This window comes from Balaenoptera borealis (assembly GCF_965194805.1).
Source record: "Balaenoptera borealis genome assembly, chromosome: 1".
Lineage (NCBI taxonomy): Eukaryota > Metazoa > Chordata > Mammalia > Artiodactyla > Balaenopteridae > Balaenoptera > Balaenoptera borealis.
Genome location: NC_138860.1, coordinates 105,358,918 through 105,372,984, shown reverse-complemented (window position 1 = coordinate 105,372,984; position 14,067 = coordinate 105,358,918). Strand labels below are relative to the sequence as shown.

Here is a 14,067-nt window from a genome sequence, read left to right as displayed (position 1 = left end):
CAGTGTTCACTCCAAGACTACAGTATTCTAGGCGAGTTTTTAAAAAATCCAGCTCAATAATGTTACAAAATAAACTCATCATTTCCCTCCCTCACCATCCCTAAAGCCAGATTATCCTAACTTTCCTGGCTTCACCATTTTTCCAGTTACTCTTATAGAAACCTCAGGAAGCACCCTGGCTTATCTCTTTTTCTTATCTTCCCCCCAAATACTTTAGTTAAACATTTTAGTCTTTCTCCACAGAATACACCTTAAACATATAATTCTTTTTTTAATTTTTATTTTATTTCTTTATTTTTGGCTGCCTTGGGTCTTCGTTGTTGCGCGCGGGCTTTCTCTAGTTGTGGTGAGCGGAGGCTATTCTTCGTTGTGATGCATGGGCTTCTCATTGCAGTGGCTTCTCTTGTTGCGGAGCACAGACTCTAGGTGCGTGGGCTTCAGTAGTTGTGGCCCGTGGGCTCTAGAGCGCAGACTCAGTAGTTGTGGTGCATGGACTTAGTTGCCCCGCGGCATGTGCAATCTTCCCAGACCAGGGCTCGAACCCGTGTCCCGTGCATTGGCAGGCGGATTCTTAACCACTGTGCCACCCGGGAAGCCCCGTATAATTCTTTTGATTACTGCTTTTTCTTTTTCATTTATGTTCTGCAGTCAGCTGTCCAGTTTTTTATTACTTTTTGCTGGACTGTCACTTAGTTCTTGAACAAGTTTCCTCCATGCATTCTCGTTCCCTTTTCATTTAGCCTATGTAGCCAATTCCTTCCTTGTCTCATCAGCAGATACAAAATTAAGTATTTATTTTCAAGACAGGCCTTCCTCCACCGTATTATGTTGACCTTCCTTTCCAATGTAATCTTTTCCTGCTCTCCTATATGGTCCATACTCTACAGCCGAACTGAACTGTCTACTCTTCCCCAAGCACCCTCAAGCTCTCTTGTCTCCAAGCCTCAGTACCAACTATTTCCACAGCCTCTCACTATTGTGTCCATTTTCAAAGCCTATCTCACAAGACTTCCTCCACCATAAATCCTTGAGCGATCATTCCAATTGAATGTATAGGGTTTCTTTTTCCATTTGTTTATTCATTCATGGAACAAATATTTATCAAATGTCTTAGGTGTATCAAATGAGAAAACAGCGCTGGGAATTTAGCAATGACTGGGACAGAACTGGAACCCACCTTAGTGGAGGTTATAATCTAACATAAAAGAAGACTTGATAACTAATTTCAGGTGTCAAGGGTTTTACAAGGGTCTGTACAGCATGTTTAAAAGGGTTTAACTTAAACTGAGAGTCAAGTATGGTTTCCCTGAGATGAGGTGCCGAAAGATATCTGGAGAATGAAGAACTAGCTAGGCAAAGTGGGAGGGGATTAAAGGAATTTGGGGACATGAAAGAGTGTTCTAGGCAGAGCAAACAACATATGCAAAGGCCGTGAAGCGGGAATGAGCATGGCACTTTTGAAGAACTGAGGGAAGGCCAGTATGGATAGCCAAATGGATGTAACATGAATAATTGAATAGGAGAAATTGAGATATTAGCAAAAAAGGGATTGATAACCCAGGGGCTCTAAAATGGATTGGAACTGAAGAAAGGAGAGAGGGTAGAGAAAAACAGGGAGGGGTGGAAGAAACAATGCTTGTAGACTCGGATGAGACTGAAGAAAAAGGATAGTGATAAAAGTTCAAGGATGGAACATTTTGGTCAGTGAGTCCCATATCTCATTTCTCATTAAACCTTGTAATACATGCTCACTTCCTGTATTCTGTCATATTTTATAGTTATTTATATAACTGTCTTATTCTTGATACTAAATTGTATTACCTGGGTTCTTATTATAGGTTAATAATAATTATTAATAATATGGGCCAATATTTACAAGTAAAGATGTTTTTGCTGCTGTATTTCTTTCTTTCTTTGATCATTAAATGGAGGTTTCTTCCCCTCCATTTTATGTTCAAACTCATCTTTTATGTCATTTGGCAGATACTGAATGCCACTTGGTGCATGACATTTTAGCAGGCCTAAAGAAAGGCACCAAAACCAAAAAACAAACTACTACAAAACAGTTTTTTTTTTTTAAAGGCAAGGAGCAAGCCACCTGATTCTTTTTTTTTTTTTAATTTATTTATTTATATTTATTTTTGGCTGTGTTGGGTCTTCGTTTCTGTGCAAGGGCTTTCTCCAGTTGCGGCGAGTGGGGGTCACTCTTCATCACGGTGCGCGGGCCTCTCACTGTTGCGGCCTCTCCCATTGTGGAGCACAGGCTCCAGACGCGCAGGCTCAGTAATTGTGGCTCACAGGCTTAGCCGCTCCGCAGCATGTGGGATCTTCCCAGACCAGGGCTCGAACCCGTGTCCCCTGCATTGACAGGCAGATTTTTAACCACTGCGCCACCAGGGAAGCCCCCCTACAAAACAATTTTTGAGTGAATAAATGACGCTATTTCCTTGAGTCCCCTTAATCTTTCAAAATGTAGGAAGTGTTAGTATGTCTAGGTCCATTCACAGAATTGTAAAGAAAATGGGAACTCAAAGGGGACAGAAAATTAGTGGTAGGATTCAGTAGATCATATTTCCAGCTTCTTAGCACCCTTGATGTTTAGCCAAGTTATCGAACTTTTCTTCATTTCTCCACTAAGAATTCCTTTTTTTCTAGTAGGTTTGCTTCAGTTTATGAAAATGAGTGTGTATATACTAAGCCATTTTCAGAAATGAGTCATTAGGACTATTATAACCTAAACAAATGAAATAAAGTACTCTTCACTTAAAGTGTCTTTTTTCAACCATTTTTTAAAATTGAAGGATAGTTAATTTATAATGTTAAGTTAGCTTCAGGTGTACAGTAAAGTGATTCAGTTATATATATATATATATACATATATGTATATGTATATAAGTACATAATAATAATATATGTATATGTATGTATATTCTTCAGATTCTTTGCCATTATAATTTATTACAAGACACTGAATATAGTTCCATGTGTTATACAGTAGGTCTTTGTTGTTTATCTATTTTACACATAGTAATGTGTATATGTTAATCCCAAACTTCTAATTTATTCCCCCTGCCACTATCCACTCTGGTAACCAAAGTTTGTTTTTTATTTTGGTAAGTCTATTTCTATTTTGTAAATAAGTTCATTTATATCATTTTTTTAAGATTCCACATATAAGTGATATCATATCATATTTGTCTTTCTCTGTCTGACTTCACTTAATATGATAATCTCTAGGTCCCTCCATGTTGCTGCAAATGATATTATTTCATTCTTTTTTATGGCTGAGTAATATTCCACTGTGCGTATATAACACATCTTCTTTATCCATTCATCTGTTGATGGACACTTAGGTTGCTTCTATGTCTTGGCTATTGTAAATAGTGCTGCTGTGAACATTGAGGTGCATGTATCTTTTCGAATTAGAGTTTTCTCCAGATATATAACCTGGAGTAGGATTGCAGGATCATATGATAACTCTATTAGTTTTTAAAGGAACTTCCATACTGTTCTCCATAGTGGCTGTACCAATTTACAGTCCCACCAACAGTGTAGGAGGGTTTCTTTTTCTCCATTCCCTCTCCAGCATTATTATGTGTAGACTTTTTAATGATGGGCATTCTGACTAGTGTGAGGTGATACCTCTTTGCAGTTTTGATTTGCATTTCTCTAATAGTTCATGATATTGAGCATCTTTTCATGTGCCTGTTGGCCACCTGTATGTCTTCTTTGGAGAAATGTCTATTCAGGTCTTCTGCCTATTTTTTGACTGGGTTGTCTTTTTTTTTTTTTTTTAATTAAGCTTATGAGCTCTTTGTATATTTTGGAAATTAATCCCTTGTCAGTAGCATAGTTTACAAATATTTTCTCCCAGTCCATAGGTTGCCTTTTCACTTTGTTTATGGTTTCCTTTACTGAGCAAAAGCTTTCAAGTTTAATTAGGTCCCATTTATTTTTGTTAGTTAGTTAGTTTGTTTTTATTTCCATTACTCTAAGAGATGGATCCAAAAAAAAATGCTGTGATTTATGTCAAAGAGTGTTCTGCCTATATTTTCCTCTAGGAGGTTTATAGTAGCCTGTCTTACATTTAGGTTTTTAATCCATCTTGAGTTTATTTTTGTATGTGGTGTTAGAAAATGTTCTAATTTCATTCTTTTACACGTAGTTGTCCAATTTTCCTAGCACTGCTTATTGAAGAGACTGTTTTTTCTCCATTTTATCTTCTTGCCTTCTTTGTTATAGATTAATTGACCATAGGTGTGTGGGTTTATTTCTGGGCTTTCTACCCTGTTCCACTGATCTATATGTCTGTTTTTGTACCAGTACCATACTGTTTTGATTACTGTAGCTTTGTAGTATAGTTTGAAGTCAGGGAGTGTGATTCGTCCAGGTCTGTTCTTCTTTCTCAAGATTGTTTTGGCTATTTGGGGTTCTCTTGTGTTTTTGTACAAATTAAAAAATTTTTTGTTCCAATTTTGTGAAAAATGCCATTGGAAATTTGATAGGGATTGCATTGAATCTGTAAATTGCCTTGGGTAGTATGGTAAAGTGTCTCTTTTAATTACACCTTTGTGTTTCTCCTACATTTTCATTGAGTCTGATGTCTACTTTCTTTGTATATTTACCTTACTTGGATACAGGCAGGATGTTCCCCTTTATTTATTTTTAAAAAATTTTATTTTGGGCTGCATTGGGTCTTCATTGCTGTGTGCAGGCTTTCTCTAGTTGCAACAAGCAGGGGCTACTCTTTGTTGCAATGTGCAGGTTTCTTATTGCAGGGCTTCTCTTGTTGTGGAGCATGGGATCTAGGCACACGGGCTTCAGTAGTTGCAGCACACGGGCTCAGTAATGTTGGCTCGTGGGCTCTAGAGTGCAGGCTCAGTAATTGTGGCACATGGGCTTAGTTGCTCTGCGGCATGTAGGATCTTCCTGGACAAGGGATCGAACCCCTGTCCCGTGCATTGGCAGGCGGATTCTTAACCACTGCACCACGAGGGAAGTCCCCAGATGTTCCTTTTTTTTTCAGTTAGATGTTAAATAAACTTACCATATGTTCATTTTCAGCCTCATGTTTTAAAAAGATTTTTATTACACAAAGAAGTCATCCACATGACATGAGGGACCCAAAGTTAATGGGAAACAATAGTAAAAATGTAACCCTCCTAAAGTATTAGTGATCATCATCTTCCTTTTTTTGTTTTCCTAGGTACACCCTAAGGGTGGTTATTGCGATGAAGCTGTGATATACACACTGAAAGAATGTGATGCTCATCATATTGGTATGGCCAAAACACATGGGTATGAATGTCTCTTGGGAGAAGCCATCCAGGACAGTGCCATGAAACATGAGAATCTCTGGATCATCACAAAATTTTAGCTCAGTAACTGTGGCTTTGAAAACACTGTACAGTCCTGTCTGAAATCCTGTGGCTTGGAGTACGTAGGTGTGCACTGTAGACATCATTGGTCATTATCATCTTCTTAGAGATTCAACCATTCTTTTATGTATTTTTAGGGGATTAAATAATTTTGGATGTAGTGTGACTCTGAGCATGGCAGATGTCAGAATAAATATTGTGATGTGTTTTTAAAGAAACAAATTTTATTGTGCTTTGAAATCCCTTTTGATGTTTTCTTATACAGCTCCCAGTAATTTAGTTACAAAGTCAACTGTCTCAGATGTGATGTCTTAACCCTTGCTCAGCTTTTTATGAATTCTTTTGCTATTTTATAATCTTTTGATTCACGTCTGTCCTTCAGTAATCTTTTGTCTTTTTTTTCCATATATTTACTTTTTATTGAATTTGTTAATGTTACAGAGTTTTTGCACTGCCAAACCATGCCTGAGAATTCAAAGAAAGAAATGCTACAGTGGACAGCCTCATCCACCCATCATACAGCATATTAAAACTTGATTCATGTGCATTTTGATAATTCCACAATCTTTTAAAAAGTTATATCAAGGGTTGGAATTTTTAAATCTCCTGCAGGTCTTCAGATTTCTGTGCCATTAAGTAACATTTCCACATATTCATCTCAGTTCATTCCTTAATAACGTAACCCCCAACAAAATTTTGCTGGAAAAAAATGCATACTTTTCAGGGGAAATATGTGGCTCAAGGTCCAAGAGATTATTTGTTAAAAGATTTTTGGCTCCCAAATGAAGTCTTCAGATTAACCAAGAATCCTTTGTTTCTCAATCATCCAACCTTTCCTTGGCTGACCCAGCAACTACCCAAGTACATGAGAACATAGGTGTCCTGCCTGCCACTTCAAATAATGCCAACGTTATTGCCCAGATGTGGTTCGCAGGTCCTGTCAGATGACTCTGTAACCCTTCTAGGAGTGCGATTCCTGCATCGACACTTTTATCAAGACTGAACTCCTAGAGGAAAATGCTCCTGTATCAGGATAGTTTTACTCACCCATTTGCTTCACTCTTGCCAGTAGCAAGTCTGCAACTCCTACATTTGGCAAAGGGATTTTATAATAGAGAAACCCAGACTCTGCATCAAGTGGTCACATGCCACTTTGAAATATTTCTATTAAACCGAAGATACAAAACTAGGAAATTACCAGACTATCTCATTAGATGGAAAGACTTTTCAGTAATCCTGGGTAGCGTCCTGATGTCCTTTTTCAGGACTAAAAATTACTGGATAGTTTAAGTTGTAATTATTAAAAACAGAAGTGTTACATCACCTGTCTTTTGCCCCGACTCTCCAAATGAACAACGTAAAAAGACACACCAGAAGGTTGATGACAGAGCTAGGCTGGGACAATCACTGCATCTACAGAATGTCTAATACCTTAAACGTTTGGGCACAAGTGCATCTGGAATTCTTGTCAGAGATCATGCAAGATCCATGAAACTTCAGTGGGTTTTAGGTTGAGGTTCTGCTCTCACTGCTTTGAATTTATAAGGACATGTCTGTGACTCCCTTGGCCTGAGCAGAAACCATACTCTTCCCACCACAGTTTACTATACAACTTAGACCTGATTAGAGGAGGCTTTAGCATCACCTGAAGTACAGCCCCCTGCATCTACTGCCCTTTACATCAAAGGCCATTTGGTTCTAACCTAGGGATTGGCGTATTCATGAGACATTTCACAATTCCAATGCATATTTCAGGTTACTTAGTCAAGCAATATGCTCTGTCAAAGAACTATTCCAAGTCAGAGCAAAAGAAACAAAAAAACCCCCCCAAAAAGCCTTAATATGGAACACAGAAAGAGCACTACCCGAATAAAAAAATTACTAAAAGAAATAAGATTATTTCCCCCCCACCCCGTTTCCCACTTGGTGACCGAGTTTGGTTGAATTTAATTTGTGTTTACCTCAGAATACAGCTCAAAGTTTAAATTATAAATCACAGCCCTACACAGATTATCTGAACACATCAATTCTTTCGAGAGCAGCATGTTCCAGGAAGTCTAACATAGCCACAGCCCACTACAGAGTGTTCCTTATGGATGGGGCACAGGACAGGTTAATTAAGGTCACTTAAATCTTCATCTTTTACAGCAGATCAGAACCCAGATGGCTGACTTTCTGCAGGATTTCTGATAGGAATCCAGTAGAGCTGGTTTCAAGTTTCTCATCAGCACTTAAAAGCTGTAACCTTCTTATCCAGACGTTGTGATCCACATGAAGTCCACAATGAGTGCAGCAAATCTGAGGTAGTCAATCCTGACGAAGGCTCAGTATCTGAACATAAAAGGATTTTGAAATGACCACTGGCTGCAGTTTTTGGTTTTTTTGTAATTGCAGAATAATTATGAAAGAACACTGCTGAATCTAGTTCACACATCTATATAACAATGAAAATCCCCCTAAATCCAATACACATAAAGAGCAGTTGTGAGACTTTAAACTTCCATAGTGCAAGAGGGCTGATTGCATATACCGAGCGGTCTGCATCAGTTGTAGATCCAGCAGAGATCAGATAGACGATGGATGGCTGTCCGTGGTGGTTAGCTGTGGTCTAGTTACCTTGGAAGGGCTAGCAAACACCATTCCTTAACTGTACTGTGTGTGGCTGCTTTTCTGATTCTCAAGCACAGCATGCTGGCTGTCTAGCTGAAGTTTAAGGGTCTGGTTTATTGAACCCTCATCTTTACCTCTAGTTTTGTGTCTTACTATTTCAAAGCTCTTTTCCATTTCTTTATCCCTAAGGGAAAAGAAATGTGATCAGTAAGTATTTCTTCTTCACTAGGTTGTTTTGAAAATATCCTTCCTTGAATTAAAAAAAAAAAAAAAGCTACCCCTTAGAAAAATCTTGAGGAAGTGACAGGAGGGGGAAACTGGTTTATAAATCCTTATCAAAACCATTTTTAAGGCTTCAGTTGAACAGAAAATATAGAATACTGTACTGAAGCTCTACAGTTCTATTTTCTGTGGTAGCAAATCTACTGAATACTATTAACTGAAAACCTATTTTGGGACCGACTTCAAGACAACTGGAAAGTTAAAAAGCTGTATAATGACATGGTGGTTCCTTCTAAGATTCACTTTTACTCTTAGCAAATAATAGACAATATATATCTCTTTCTCTATGCATAAAGTAAGGACAACAATTTCCTCATTCAAGTAAAGTTCCACTCATTATTCAAAGACCTCCCCACACTTCTAATTTATGGGAGTGGATCAGATAAAGATGAGTGTGGTGAATCACTGTAGGACAGAGCAGAGGAACAAGTCAAAGTGGAGGTTGAAATTCAAGCCAGCTGTGCTCTCAAAGAGGCAAAAAGGCTGGGATTTAATTTAAAAGCCACGCTCAAAAATTTCCATCTGAGGTCATTTACATTTCTTCCCATTTTATTTACTTGGTAAAAACATCATGTCCCTAAATAAGATGTGGATGTGCCATATGTGGTCATTTGACTCCAGGTAGCATTCATTTGAAGTACCTGCTCTGGCTTTTTCTACATGCTTGGCAGTGGGCTGCAGGGGTGGGAACTGTGCATCACTGTAGATTTCTAGTGGCCCTTGTGGTGCTTTCCTTGCTGTGGTCAACCTGACCCCCAGAGGCCTATACACGCCTCTAGTCATTGTCAGTTCTGGGGTTTCTGTAACAACTACTGGAGCAGGAGATGCTTGTATGGGAGCTGTTTTATTCCAGGTACCTGAAGATTTTTCTACATCACCACCACTACCTCTACCTTCTTCCCATTATCACCTGGATCTTCTCTTTTTTCATTTTCATCTTCTTTCTTTCCACTTATTTGCATTGCTTGAACTCTTAGGCTGCTGTAATCAACCTCTTTTTGCTCAAATTCTTTCCACTCATCTGCATCCTTTGTCACAACCTTGGTGGCGGCCCCGGGGCCCATGGCCTCCCTGCCTGCGGTCCTGCTGTAGCCCAGCCGGGTCCCTGCACCCCATCCTTTTGTCTTTATGTCCATTTGTCTTTATGTCACTTTTTCATATTCCCACCTCAATTAAGAGAAACTCTCATTCATGGAGCAATGGCTGAATCTCCACCTCTTTGCTACTCCTAGTCATAGAACTGTCCAAGTATCATATGACCTGCACCTTGGAGAGGTAACCTACCATGAGCTGCAGTCCAGTCCTAAGTTGTTCAGGTTAAGAAACTCAGTTGACTCACTAACTAAGTCTTGCTTATTAACTGAGGTGCTATGGTTTATGCATTATAATAATGTGAATTTATCCTGTTATTATTTTGAATCAATAGTATGGCATCATATCAAAGAGACTTTAGTATACTAACATACCAAATATAGTGTATAGAGTTATAGCAGAGATTTCTAAGACCCCAATGAGTGTAGTATATAGAAAGTACAGTGGATTAGAAATAAGGAGGCCTAACATTCTTATCTGAGTTCTGCTGATATTATCTATGTGTATTTGAGGCTAATTGTTTAAATTCTCTGGGCCTTGGCAAGAAAGGGAAAAGAACTAGAAGGCACACCCATTCCTTTTTAGAGTATGCTCCAGAATTTGCATGTATCACTTCTGCTCCTGTACCTTTGGCCAGAGCTTAGTCAGTTGGTCACATGTAGCTGGAAAGGAGACTGGAGCATATAGTCTGTAGCTAAAACTTGTATTATTTTATGACTAAAGGAATTGGACTTTTGAAGGACAACTAACAGTCTTAGTCATTTTCCCCTTTTATCAGGAAAGTAAACGCTCTCTCAGCACCTTCCTTCCTCCCTCACCCCCAGCAGATTTCTGCTTAGGCTGGAATTGGCTCATATGGTCACCTCTAGATGCAAGGAAGCTGAGGAAACAGGAAACAGGATTTACATGATTGGCTTTCACCAAAGGTTTCCAAACTTTCATGGTTCACAGCTCCCTTGGGATCTCAGTAAATATTTTCATGGTGCCAAAAGAAATACGTAAAAGTTCTATTTACAACTTAGTAGCTGTTTGAATAAATTATGCACATAAATTGAAAGAAAAGTAATACCTTTTTCATTCTGAAAGAACCATGTGTTGTTAATGGGTATCACCTGTGGGGTATTCCGTAACTTCTCAAACATTGGCATCAGATTGGATAGTGCCATTTCTCGTTCTACATGCTTTTCGTGCCATACTTTCTTTGTTTTTTAGTCACAGCAACCACTGAAAATCCAGTCTGGCAATGATAGGGCACAGTCTAAAGGTATGTAGTGATCGCATATGAAAACTGTACCCTAAGCTAGTGGTACGTGCTGTCCAATAGATGTTGAGTCCCACTGCGTTTCCCTTGAAAATTAAAATATGCTATTCCCCCGCGCCCAGTGAGCTTACTCTGGCACCCTTGGAGACTGGGCACACGGTTTGGGAATCATGGGTTTAAACTAATCATGATCCATTATGTGGGGCTGGACGTATGGCTCCCCGTACAAGAATCAGGTTTCTTTTAGAGAAGAAGAGAGAATGGAAATTGTTTAGGAAACTAACAATTTCTGCCTCAGTCTGCCCCAGCCAGGCTATATGTTCTTTTAGAACAGAAGGCATGGCAGTTTTTTCATACTGTTTTGTGTGTAGCACAATTCTAGGTACTTAGAAGGAGCTCAGTACATATTTATTAAATGAATGGAGAAATGAAGACTATGTGGTTAACAGTATGGTTGATTCTATCAACCATAGAATGTCAGGTTATAGGAAATTTGTTGTCTGTATGGTAAGCCTCTATGTAAATTCAAGGGCCTGGACTATGGCTTCCTCATTTATTAAGCTCAGAGCCCAGCGATATTGTAGGTGATAGAAGGTGTTGGTTGGATGAATGAGTGAAAGTCTCAGTGAGAGCTAGTTCTGTCTCCAAACCCATTACAAAGGAGTTTCATTACACTGATAATGAAAAATGCTTATTAGTGAGCTCTCAATATAAATGACCATGCTGGCTGCCAAGAAAGAAAAATAACCACTCCATCTTATCACTAGAATCTAAGGCTTTCTTTTGTTACCGCAGTCACCACTAGAAAAACTGACAAAAAGAGAAAAGCAGAACTTTTTTGAGATGTGAGAAGGACTTTTTCTGCAATGGTTTACATTGTCAGCAGCTAAACTGTTTCACAATTCAAGATCATAAAGACTGGAAAGTGACTTTTTAAACAAAAGCCATGAAACTTTATAAGTATGATAGCTATTTGAGCAAAATTTGTCTTTCTCCTCTTTCTTGTCTCCTCAACTCAAATTTATTTTTCTGTGTTTTCATTGTTTTTGCAACAGAGGAAGTCACTGAAGCTCTTTGCCCTTGGCTTCCCTCATAGTAAAGTGTATAACTCTGTGACACTCTATAGACAAATGTGCATGTGCTAGCATGTTAGTTACGTCTACATCTAAAAATTGCCTATGATTACTTGATTTTTCTAGTCATATATTTAGAAAGTTATTTATGTATCTGTCTCTATCACTAAATCAAAAGTATTTTGAAGGCAGGTTCTACGTCCTTTTTCATTTTGGATCTGGTACAGAGTAGGTACCCAGTATATATTTGCTGAATTAGTAAACTATTTCTTATGGAGATTTTCCCAAAAGCATTAAGCAGTGTTTTGTTAAATACTCAGTGTGTGTATGTTTATTTTGTCAGAGCCAAAACCGTCTCCACTTTAACTCCTTCAGTATTCCTATAAACTAAGGAAAATCAGAATTTATTTTCATTGTTTTGTAAATGGAAAAATATAATTATCTTTAATGTTGGATACCAAATTGAATTTGTACTATTAAAGAAATAAACTAGTTAATATATTTTAAAACCCCTTTTTCTAATATACATATAAATTTATTTATTTATTTATTTTTGGCTGTGTTGGGTCTTTGTTGCTGCACGCGGGCTTTCTCTAGCTGCGGTGAGCAAGGGCTACTCTTCGTTGCGGTGCGTGGACTTCTCATTGCAGTGGCTTCTCTTGTTGTAGAGCACAGGCTCTAGGCGCGCGGGCTTCAGGAGTTGTGGCTCGCCGGCTCTAGAGCGCAGACTCAGTAGTTGTGGCGCACGGGCTTCGCTGCTCCGCGGCATGTGGGATTTTCCTGGACCAGGGCTCAAACCCGTGTGCCCTGCATTGGCAGGAGGATTCTTAACCACTGCGCCACCAGGGAAGTCCCTAAAAATCCTATTTATTTATGTATTTATTTATTTATTTATTTATTTTCTCTCAACATCTTCATTGAAGTACAATTGCCCCACAATGGTGTGTTAGTTTCTGCTTTATAACAAAGTGAATCAGCTGTACATATACATATATCCCCATATCCCCTCCCTCTTGCGTCTCCTTCCCACCCTCCCTATCCCACCCCTCTAGTGGTCACAAAGCACCGAGCTGATCTCTCTGTGCTATGCAGCTGATTCCCACTAGCTATCTATTTTACATTTGGTAGTGTATATATGTCCATGCCACTCTCTCACTTCGTCCCAGCTTACCCTTCCCCCTCCCTGTGTCCTCAAGTCCATTCTCTACGTCTGTGTCTTTATTCTTGTCCTGCCTCTAGGTTCTTCAGAACCTTTTCTTTTTTTTTTTAGATTCTATATATATGTGTTAGCATACAGTATTTATTTGTCTCTTTCTGACTTACTTCACTCTGTATGACAGACTCTAGGTCCATCCACCTCACTACAAATAACTATTTCGTTTCTTTTTATGGCTGAGTAATATTCCATTGTATATATGTGCCACATCTTCTTTATCCATTCATCTGTCGATGGACACTTAGGTTGCTTCTGTGTCCTGGCTATTGTAAATAGAGCTGCAATGAACATTGTGGTACATGACTCTTTTTGAATTATGGTAAAAACCCTTTATAAATAGAAGAATATTTATTCTTTTGTTTGTAAATGTTTTTCTACCAATGTAATAAAAGCTTTCACTGAGTATTTACTAGATGCAGGTCAATGTCCAGGTGTCAGATTCATGCTGCAGTCAGTTTTACAACCTTAAATTTTATTTTATTTAATTTTTATTTTTAATGAGAACTTTTGCAGTTTACTCTCTTAGCAACTTGCAAATGTGCAGTGCAGTATTATTATTTAAATTGGAGTAAATTTTATTTTTTTAATACAGTTTTATTTGTTATTTTTTCTGAGCACAAAAGAAATACGTATGCTCATTGCAAACAATTTAATCATTATAAAAATATTTAACAAAAATACCAGAGATAACTTCTGTTGATAGTTCAGAGTATAGTCCTACAATTTTTTTCTGTGGATTTATATACGCATAATAATATTGTTACAACTTTGAGGTGCAACCTCATATCCAATCTGATGCCAATGTTTTAAATGAAACTGAATCATAATGCGCACCCTAGTTTGCAATTTTTTTTTCACATAATGTATCTAAACTTTTAAGTGTAAAAGATCTTTCAACTAGTAAATATAAAATTTCCTTAGTCTGTTTAATGGCTAGATCTTGCTTTTAGATGTTGACAGTACCCTATACTCTCACTTTGAATTACTTGTCACAATTGTAATTTGAATTATTACTTATAAAATTGTAGGTTTTATACCTGTCTTCCTAAGTAAATTGTACATTCCATGCCTAACGCACACTACTTGAAACATACACACATAACAGCAATAGATGCTATGAATGAATGAATGAATGAGTGAATGATGGGCTTCTAT

The 14,067-nt window shown here is 38.1% G+C and overlaps 1 long non-coding RNA gene and 1 pseudogene across 2 annotated transcripts in view; both read right to left on the bottom strand.

The window, feature by feature from the left end:
• LOC309626564 overlaps window positions 1-14,067 on the bottom strand; it is a 240,657-nt gene that overhangs the window by 177,386 nt on the left and 49,204 nt on the right. The window lies entirely within an intron of this gene.
• On the bottom strand, window positions 2,414-12,735 carry LOC309626108 (protein CDV3 homolog pseudogene; annotated as a pseudogene). The gene has a single exon. The product of its transcript is annotated as a protein CDV3 homolog pseudogene (transcript).